The following is a 10,023-nucleotide window of genomic DNA, read 5'->3' as shown; positions in this document are numbered from 1 at the left end:
TAGACTGGGAATGGGGAGGGGAGTAAAGAAACTAATTCATCTTTTCTGTCCAAAGCTTTTCCTGATCACATCCAGGGAAGTGTAGGGTGAGCCACAGAGCTGGGACATGCTCCCACTCTATAGGCATCTAGGATAGTCCGGTTGGCTCCGACACGCTGGTAAGTGTAGTGACTCAACATACACACCCTGAAGTGATTACTACAATAAGTTTAGTTAACTTCCACCTCATAATTGCCATGAAAGTAGTTCCTGCAATAAAAGCAGCCAGTCGCAGGCACTCTGGGTAACTCAGCACAGTTGGGATGGAAGGAGAGCAACGTGGACTGTGAGGGGCTTTACCCCAGACTGGGGAGCCCCCATGGACCTCCTGGAATTATGTCTATATCTTTTCTGCAAGAATAGCTTTTATCAAATGGGTTTGTGTACCAGAAGTTTTGCTCCCCCGCGCCCCCCCCCCCCCCGCCGCCATACACATACTCCATGACCCACATGCACGCACAATAAGCATAGAATACGGATTTGAGAGGACAACGAGCAAAGCCGGGTGGATCCTCACACTAAATTGTGATATCAATAAGTCTGGTCTCACCCTAGCTGCTTTGGCTCAGCCGATAGTGTAAGCCTGCGCACTGAAGGGTCCCAGGTTCCATTCAGGTCAAGGGCACATGCCCAGATTTCAGGCTCAGTCCCCAGTAGGTGGCATGCAGGAGGCAATCAGTGATTCTCTCTCATCATTGATGTTTCTATCTCTCCCTCCTCCTCCTCTGAAATCAATAAACATGTATTTTTTAAAAGGCTGATCTCTCAGGTGTGGTAGCTTCATTAGAGTCTACATTTCTGTCTCCTCAATGTGTCTTGTAGAAATTGGCCTCGGGGTAGCTGTAAAGGTCAGGGCACCAGGCCGGTGACCCTTTCCTCAGGGGTCCCCTGGAGCCCCAAGTTCCCCAGACAGGTGAGGGGAGCCCGGGCACCTGTTCATCACACACTTGTTTAGAGGGTGTTTAGACCTTATTGAAAAGGGCTCTTCCATCCGAAGTTACCCAGAGCAAGCGTTATCACCAGAGGGGGGCCACCTCCTGAACAGAAACAGGGCCTTGCAAACCCCCATGTTGGACACCGTGTGGACTTTGCCACAGACCCACACAATCCAGGCTGACCCCCCATGGCCATATCACTGGCTGGTCTTGAGCTGAAAGCAAATAATACACCAAGTATGACTATTGGATGAGTTGTTTTAATGCTTTTTCTCAGTGTTGTCAAAGTCCAGATGATTCTAGAGTGAAAGTTCCTGCAAGGAAATCTAGAGGTTGCTTCCTCCAGAACTGATTCTTCATGAGTTTCAAGACCGGAACAAAAAGCCTACTGATCGAATGAAACCAGTGAAGCCCAAACACTGGAGTGATGGGCAGAGGAGAGAAGCAGGCTTTCCAGGTGCTCGAGGGGTGTCAGTGGGAAGGGGGCTGCCTACTTCAGGCTGCCCCCAAGGCCACCCTCAGGTTCAGTAATTCCTTAGGAAGCACATGTGGCTACGATGTAGGAGAGTGAAAGGATACAGATAAAGTCAGCAGCCAGAAAAGATGCACAGGGCAGGGGCAGGGTGACCGAGACCAGTCTCAGAGCTTCCAGGTGTCCGCTCCCTGTGGAGTGCTGTCACCCAGGGAAGCACGCCCAAGCCCGAGTGTCCGCAGTTTCACTGGAGGTCAGTCACATTTTCATGGCTGCCCCTGGTGTCCAGCCCCTCCAAAGGGTGAGTGGATATTGTGCAGCCCAAGACCCAGTGGGTAAATCCCACTGTTGGCATTGACTCTCCAACATGGCCTATGGCCCCAGGTACACAGACACTCCTATCAGGGTTCAGGGGCGACCTGCCAGGAGCTGGGAGCAAAGGGTGGCCTTCTCTGGGCAGAGTGAGTCCTTCACTGTCTAGCAACGAAGAACAGTGCCTGGGCTCGTGTGGTTCACTAGTCTCCAGTGTCTGGCGCTGTGCCCGACTCCTTCACCCCAAGCACATAGGCTCCATCGGTATTTGATGGAAAGACGAATGAATGAGCATTCCCGACCGAAAAGCACGACCCCCGTAGGTAGGCGTGCCATCAAGTTGCGTGCAGGTAATAGCAAGTATTCCTGCAGGAGCACGCTGAGGTGAGTCCAGTGTACTTGGGAGAAATAACATTAGCATATTCTCCTCGGCCTAATAAGCACGTCTTCGAACGCCTGTGCCAGGCCCTGACCAAAGCACAGACCTCCCGGGGCCCTGACAGTCCTGTGGGGGTTCTCAGCAGAGTCTCATGAAAGCCCTTCCCACCCCAAGCCCACAGCTGCACCTACACACCCTATTCTGCATATAATTTGAAGGGGGTAACAGCCCCCGGAAGCCCAGTCAAGGACCGCGGCTTAAATATCCCAAGTCTAGCTGCAACAAGAGCAATCCAGCGAGTGCTTGGAAGGCGAGCCAGCCCACGACAGACGTGAGGAAGGAACCGAGGGCTGCAGAAGCCGCGGGGACAGGGGCCTGGAGGCAGGAAAGGACGGCGGTGGGAGGCCCTTGCGTCCACGTTATGAAACTTGTCCCAATTTTCCATGCAATGGGAAGCCGAACCAAGGTTTCAGGACGACAAGCGCCATTAATTCAAGGCCGACTCAGAAAGATGACGCAAGCGGCGCGCGAGGCGGCGCCAATACGCGCTGCCCCACCCCTGCCCGGTGCATTGTGGGGCTTAGAGTCACCAGCTGGGCCTCGGGTCTCGCGAGCGAGCGAGCGAGCGAGATTCACGCGGATGACAGCACTGGGCCGGGAGGGGCTGAATATGTTTCCCCCTCCTCGGAGAAAAGCCCCGCCCCCTGCCAGGGATGGGCCAATCCTAAGGCCTCCCAGTCCTAGCCTTGGCGATTGGTCCGAGCGCGCACATGACCGAACGGGACACGTGACCAGGGTGGCGGCTTCCTTGAAATTGGTTTCTATCTGTGGCGGGAGGGGTTGGAGAGACTAGACCCCAAAGCGGGGCTCGGGACGGTGAAGCTCGCGGCTGCCCCCCGGCTCCGGCTTCCGCACGCGGCCGTCTGCAGGGCGGATTCGTTCACTTACGAAGAAGCCCGCCCTCTGCGTCTGGACCTCGGTTCCCTCGGCTGTGCCGCGGGCCCAGTGTTGCCCGAAGAACAAGGTGGCCCGAGCCTACGTGAGGCAAGGTGCGTGGAAATGCGCTGCCGAGTGTGAGGCGGGGACCCGCGCCAGCTGCTCGGAAAGCCGACCGTGAACCAGGTGGTTGCGCAAGGCAGAGCCCCTGCCCTTGGCTGACTTCAGCGACCAATCGTCGATAGGTACGTGGCGGTCCCGCACCCTCTGGGTGAGGCCCAGAGACTGGGAGAGACTTGGCTGAGGCCGCCCAGCCTGGAAGTGGAGGAGCCAGGGTTAGACCTGCTCACCCCGCAGACACTCCGCCAGAAGGCTCTTGCACCCCGAAAAGTGAGGGTGGGCGAACCACCTGGGAGCACACACGCCCTCTTTTCGTGCAGAGTCACCCAGGCCCCGATGACATACCCCTTCTCTACTGCTTCCTGTTCAAAATTTGGTCCCTGGAGGATGGAGCCAACAGCTCCCCAGTCTCCCCTCCCCACCGGGCAGAACTGGTGTCAGGCGCAGCCGAGGCGGCTGGGTGTCAGGCGGCTCCAGGAAAAGAAGCGGAAGGAGGGAGGAGCCTGGAATCCAGAAGTGGAAAGAGGGGGATGAGAAATGGGGCAAGGCCCAAAGAGAAACAATGACCACAGCTTAGTTCATTCAATTCAACAAGTGCCTGTTAAACACCTCCTGGGGGCCAGGCACTTTTCTAGGCACTGCAGGTCTAGCTAAACAAGAGAAGTAGAAATCCCTGCCCTCAGAGAACTTACCTTCTACTGCAGGAAAAAGACAATAAGCAAGATCAACAACATTCATACTGTATTAGAAGTGGTAAGTGCCACTGGGAAAAACTAAAACTGGGGAGAGGGATAGGAAAGGTCTAGGGCAGGGGTGGGCAAACTTTTTGACTCGAGGGCCACAATGGGTTCTTAAACTGGACCGGAGGGCCGGAACAAAAGCATGGATGGAGTGTTTGTGTGAACTAATATAAATTCAAAGTAAACATCATTACATAAAAGGGTACAGTCTTTTTTTGTTTTGTTTTGTTTTGTTTTATTCATTTCAAACGGGCCGGATTCGGCCCGCGGGCCGTAGTTTGCCCACGGCTGGTCTAGGAGGTGCGGACAAATTTACATAAGAGGCAGGTGAGGCATTACTGAGAAGTTACTTGGAAGGAAGTGAGGGAAGAGCATTCAGGCAGAAAAGCACAGCACATGCGAGGGCCCTGGGGTAGGAGGGGGCCCGCAGTGGAATGGGAGTTTGCACAGTAGGAGATAGAGATACAACTGGTGGCCACAAAAAGACTTGGAATTTAGTTCTCAGTCAGATAAGGCCTTTGTAGGATTGTGAGACAGCCTTCCCACCACCATCCCCTGCAGCCTCTTTGCTGTGCTATTCTTAACCAAGCTAGACACACCCCATGCCAGGAAGGCAGTATGCCCTCTACTCCCCAACCCCACACCTCGCTGGCATCTCTGTCATCTTCACCCGGGGAAAGGGAGCAGCCCCTGCTCATGATCCCAGCACCCAGCCCTCATCCTTCCACTTTGGCTCTCCCATTGCTGATCCCCACCCCACCCTGTGGCATCTTCATGGGGGAAACCTGGCCCTGACTGGTGCGTCTTCACAGCCCAGGTCTCTGAGCTGCAGGCTGCCACACAGAGTTTCCTAGGTGCTGAGATGGCCAGTGGGGATACAGTCACAGCACTGCGTGTCCTATTGGGACTCCTGCACACAGATGCCATTTTCACCGCACAGAGAGGGGCCTTCGGCTTTGCAGACGAGGCGCAGCCAGTTTGGCACTCCCTCTCCCCAAGTCCCAAAGCTATCTGCCCGCCGCATCAGCCCATCAGCATGTCTGGTCCTGAGGTTCCTGATCTGGCAAGTTCTTCATCAGGGGACAGAAAATGAAGTCTTTCCACCTGCACCTGCAACTTCTGCTACATTGTCAGAGGCACCCAGCAGATGAAGCTGTTGGCAGGTCTCACGCATCTAATGACAAGACTGTACGCCACTTCAGCTCTGGCTAGTGTGGCTCAGTTGGTTGAGCATCGTCCCATGCACCAAAAGGTTGCCAGTTGGATTCCCGGAGTCAGGGCACATAACCAGGTTTCAGGTTCAATCCCCAATTGGTAACCGATCAATGCTACTCTTTCACATTGATGTTTCTTTCTCTCTCTCTCTCTCTCTCTCTCTCTCTCATCAATAAAAACATTTTGAGGGGAAAAAAGACTATATGCTGCTTCAGTATAAAAGTGAGCCACATGATGCTGCATTAGAGCACTGAAGCCAGTGTGTTGCCGTTGCTCACGCGAGGGATTTGCCGAAAGTTTATCTTCGTGCCACATCAGACGCATGGGTGTTTGGCCCACTGGTTAGTGGAGGACTTGCCAATGGAAGTCTGAGACAACTTCATTTTCTGGCAGATGGGGTCTTAGTTCCCTTCCATCCCAAAGTCCTGAAGCTTCCAGGGTGCAGGAGTTGGGGTGCTGGGCAAGTTACTAAGCTGTCTCTGGGACACCAGTACTGTCACCCTCCAGGTCTGCTGTAGTAAGTTACCCCACACTGGATGGCTCAAACACTAGAACTTACTCTCACACAGTTCTGCAGGCTAGACCTCTGAAATCCAGGCGTCAGCAGGGCTGCTTCCTTCGGAGACAGAGAGAATCCGTTCCAGGCTCCAGCTCCCGGCGTTGCCAGCAACCTTGCTGTCCTTGGCTTGTAGAGCTCTTCCTTCCCATGTGGCCTGTGTGTCTGGGTCCAGATTTCCATCTTATAAGCACACCAGTCAGAGACATTGAAGCATGCAACAGACTGATGAATTTCAGAGGGAAAGGGGGAAGAGGTTAACCAAAGAACTGACATGCATATATGCATAACCCCTGGACAGACAGTAGTGCAGTGAAGGTCTGGGGAGGGGATGGGAGCGGAGTGGAAGGGACCAAGGCGGGCGAGGGATGGGGAGACATCTGTAATACTTTCAACAATGAAGATATATTTAAAAAAAAAAACAACACCAGTCATTGGATTTAGGTCCTACACTAAATGTAATGACATCTTTATTACATCTGCAAAGACCCTTTCTATAAATAAGGTCACATTTGCAGGTACCAGGGGTTAGGACTTCAACATTTTGGGGGACACCATTCAACCCACATCGTGACATCCCAAATCCCCAGCTGTCCAATGCAGTGACTTCATGAAGGTGCATCAAGAACTTGGTACGTGTCTCCTCTTCTCAGTCTTGAGGAATGAAGGGGTGCATTGTGGCTGCCATTGCAACCATGGATGGTGATAAACTGCAAAGGCCTGGGAAGGATTAGACAGAGATGTAATGCATGTGACACAAGGTGCTTAGTGCAAGTCTGTAATACAGAAATAAGCCGGACTGTTTTGGTTTTTTTTATTGATTTTTTACAGAGAGGAAGGGAGAAGGATAAAGAGTTAGAAACATTGATGAGAGAGAAACATCGATCAGCTGCCTCCTGCACACTTTCTACTGGGTATGTGTCCACAACCAAGGTACATGCCCTTGACTGGAATCGAACCTAGGACCCTTGAGTTCGTAGGCCGACACTCTGTCCACTGAGCCAAACTGGTTAGAGCCAGACTGTTTCTTTATTAATTGACTTTGATGTGTTTATCTGTAACTTGGTTGCTGAATAATCTTTTCATTTTTAAAGTTCTGTCCTTTTAGAATTACTCTGCAATTCACCAGGACAGGAGTACTCTGTTTACTCCTGACCCAAAGATTTATTCCACACCCACAGCGAGCAGGACACAGGTTCAGGCAGGGACACATGCAAGATTTGGTGTTACTCAGGGAACGTCCTGGACTGCATGGAATCTCATTCTCGCTGGGGGTGCAGACCGTGAACAGGAAGCACACGAGGGCCGCACCAGGAAACAAGCTCGGGAGGAAAGCGGAGCGATAAGGAAAGGGGAGCGCGGCAAGGGTGTTATTTTGGAGAAGGTGGTCATAGAGGCCCCCGTGAAGGGTCACACTTGAGCAGAGGTGTGACTCAGAAAAGGGGCCGGCCAGCCCATTCGCACCCTGGAGGAAGAGCATTCTGGGAAGAGGAAAAGACCCTCAGGCTGAGGTGTGCCTGTGTCATTGGGGACAACAGGAGGTCAGCAAGCCCAGAGGACAGAACTAGGAGATGGTCTGAGGGCGAGCCCAGGGCCAGGCCACTCAGGGCCCACGTGGGCAAGCCTAGGACGTCTTTCCCTCTGAGATGACAGAGAGCGGGGACAAATGTAAGACAAGTCAAAGGTGGTGACTTAACGCAGCCATAGCAATAATTCTTCCAAATACAGGGCACGGGGTGTTAGAGCAGACTTTTTCAAAGCAAGAGCCAACTTCGTACACTGCCCATAAGAAGCCACTTTAGCCGAAACCGGTTTGGCTCAGTGGATAGAGCGTCGGCCTGCGGACTGAGGGGTCCCAGGTTCGATTCCGGTCAAGGGCATGTACCTGGGTTGCAGGCATATCCCCAGTGGGAGATGTGCAGGAGGCAGCTGATCGATGTTTCTCTCTCATCGATGTTTCTAACTCTCTATCTCTCTCCCTTTCTCTCTGTAAAAAATCAATTAAATATATTTAAAAAAAAAAAAGAAGCCACTTTAAATATAAAGGACCAACAGGTTAAAAGTAAAGGATGGAAACGGATGTATCACACTAACACCGAACAGAAGAAAGCTGGAGTGCGTGAATGAATGAATCCTTGTAGATTGGGTGTGCTAAAATGGGACAAAAATAATCACAGGGTAAATGCTGCTACTAGGAATAAAGAGACATTTCAAAATGACAGAGGGGACCCTGGCCAGGTAGCTCAGTTGGTTAGTGTCATCCCAATACGCCAAGGTTGCTGGTTCAATCCTCAGAGCTCATACAGGAATCAACCAATGAATGCATAAATAAGTGGAACAACAAATCACTCTTTTTCTTTGTTCCTCTCTCCAAAATCAATTTTTAAAAATCAACTACAAATGAAAAAATAATACATGAGCCTATTTCTGTGTATTTTAACTTCTATAAGTACAATGAAAACAAAATTATACTAAATTATGAACAATCAAAACCATTTGGCCCTGACCGGTTTGGCTCAGTGGATAGAGCGTCGGCCTGCGGACTGAAGGGTCCCAGGTTCGATTCTGGTCAAGGGCATGTACCTTGGTTGCAGGCACATCCCCAGTTGGGGGTGTGCAGGAGGCAGCTGATCGATGTTTCTCTCTCATCGATGTTTCTAACTCTCTGTCCCTCTCCCTTCCTCTCTGTCAAAAATCAATAAAATATATATTTTAAAAAAAAACAAAACAAAACAAAAAAAAAAACCATTTGTTATTTTCAATAAGGTGTTAGTATTACCTTTTACTATATATTATCTAAAATTATTAGCTTTGTTTTTCCCTGATGATTTCAGATGAGTAACATTTAGTCAAACACATAATTTAGTAAACATTAAATATTTTTTACAATATATAATAGTGCCTCAATATTTTCCTAATTTGCTAGCTGTCTTTTAATTTTGCATGTAATATTTTTGACATTTCAATTGTACATTTGTATGTTGTCAAGCCTCCTTTTTTATGTTTAAGAAGTCCTTTACATTCCAAGATTAAATATTCATCTCATTTTAAAAAATCAAAATAAAGGCTCATTTCATGAAAATGGCATAATAATGCCTTATGTTTATTCATCTAATAATGGCCTCAAAATACATGGAGCAAAAACAGATCTAACTACAAGGAGAGAGACAAATGCTTAGTCAAAATCCGCAAGTTCAACACCTCTCAGTGATATATAGGACCTGTGGGTAGACAATCAGTAAGGATGTAGAGCAAGCATGTCAAACTCAAAGACTAACACAGGCCAAATAAGGTTTAAGTGTATGTGGCTGCAAAAAAGCAAAAGCTTCAATTTTCATAGAAACAGGTTTATTTTGATAGAGACATGCTGAATACAAAGGACTGAAATAAATGAGTCATCATTAACATAAAATAATAGAACATTTTAATAAAAATTAATATTCTTTCTTGAACATTAACTTACCAGACACTGAATAACTGCACAAATTAATAAGGGTAATATAAATAAACCTATTTTTCTTGTTCTTCGAAAGCAAAATATTTCCTGTTGTGCACACCAAACAAGTCAGTCCAAGACTAATGATGTGGCAATCAGCTGCTAAAATATTTGCTGCTAGTATTAGTGGAGAGAAATGATGCACTTGCACATAAGACGTGTAAGAGAAATGAATGCAACACAAATTATAGTAATCAGTCATTCGCAAACGTTGTAGTTATTAATAACTAGTGGCCTGGTGCACAAAATTCGTGCACATTAAAAGGGAATTAATTAGAGGGAATATTTTAATATTGCTATTTGCCCTTTCTCTATAATAGAAGTGTCAGAGATGAAAGAAGATTAGTAAAATGTATATGAAAATCTTCCTCCTGTCAGAGTCTGGGGCACGCCACAGGACCCAGAGTCAAGTCCCCGCCCACCTGCGCACACCTCGAAATAGCGCAAGACCCAGACCCAGCCGGCACCACCCTGTCAAGCCCCACCGGGCAGGAGGCACAGCCTCAGGTCCCCCGTCAAGCCCTGCCAGATGGGGGGTGCAGCCTCAGGTCCCCTGGCCCGGTGCCGGGACAGGGATGCAGCCTGAGGTCCCCCAGCCTGGCGCCGGGGTGGGGGGTGCAGCCTCAGGTCCCCCTTCAAGCCCGCCAGGTGGGGGGTGTGGCCTAAGGTCCCCCCATCAAGTCCCACTGGGAAGGGGGCGTGGCCTGAAGTCCCCTGGCCTGGCACTGGGGGCAGGGGGTGCAGCCTGAGGTCCCCCGTCAAGCCCCACCGGATGGGGGCACAGCCTCAGGTCCCCGCCCTGGCCCAGCGCCATGCAGCCTCA

This window comes from Myotis myotis, unplaced genomic scaffold (genome assembly GCF_014108235.1).
Source record: "Myotis myotis isolate mMyoMyo1 unplaced genomic scaffold, mMyoMyo1.p scaffold_m19_p_1, whole genome shotgun sequence".
NCBI lineage: Eukaryota > Metazoa > Chordata > Mammalia > Chiroptera > Vespertilionidae > Myotis > Myotis myotis.
The sequence above is the reverse complement of the archived record's forward strand: the minus strand, read 5'-3'. Positions refer to the sequence as shown.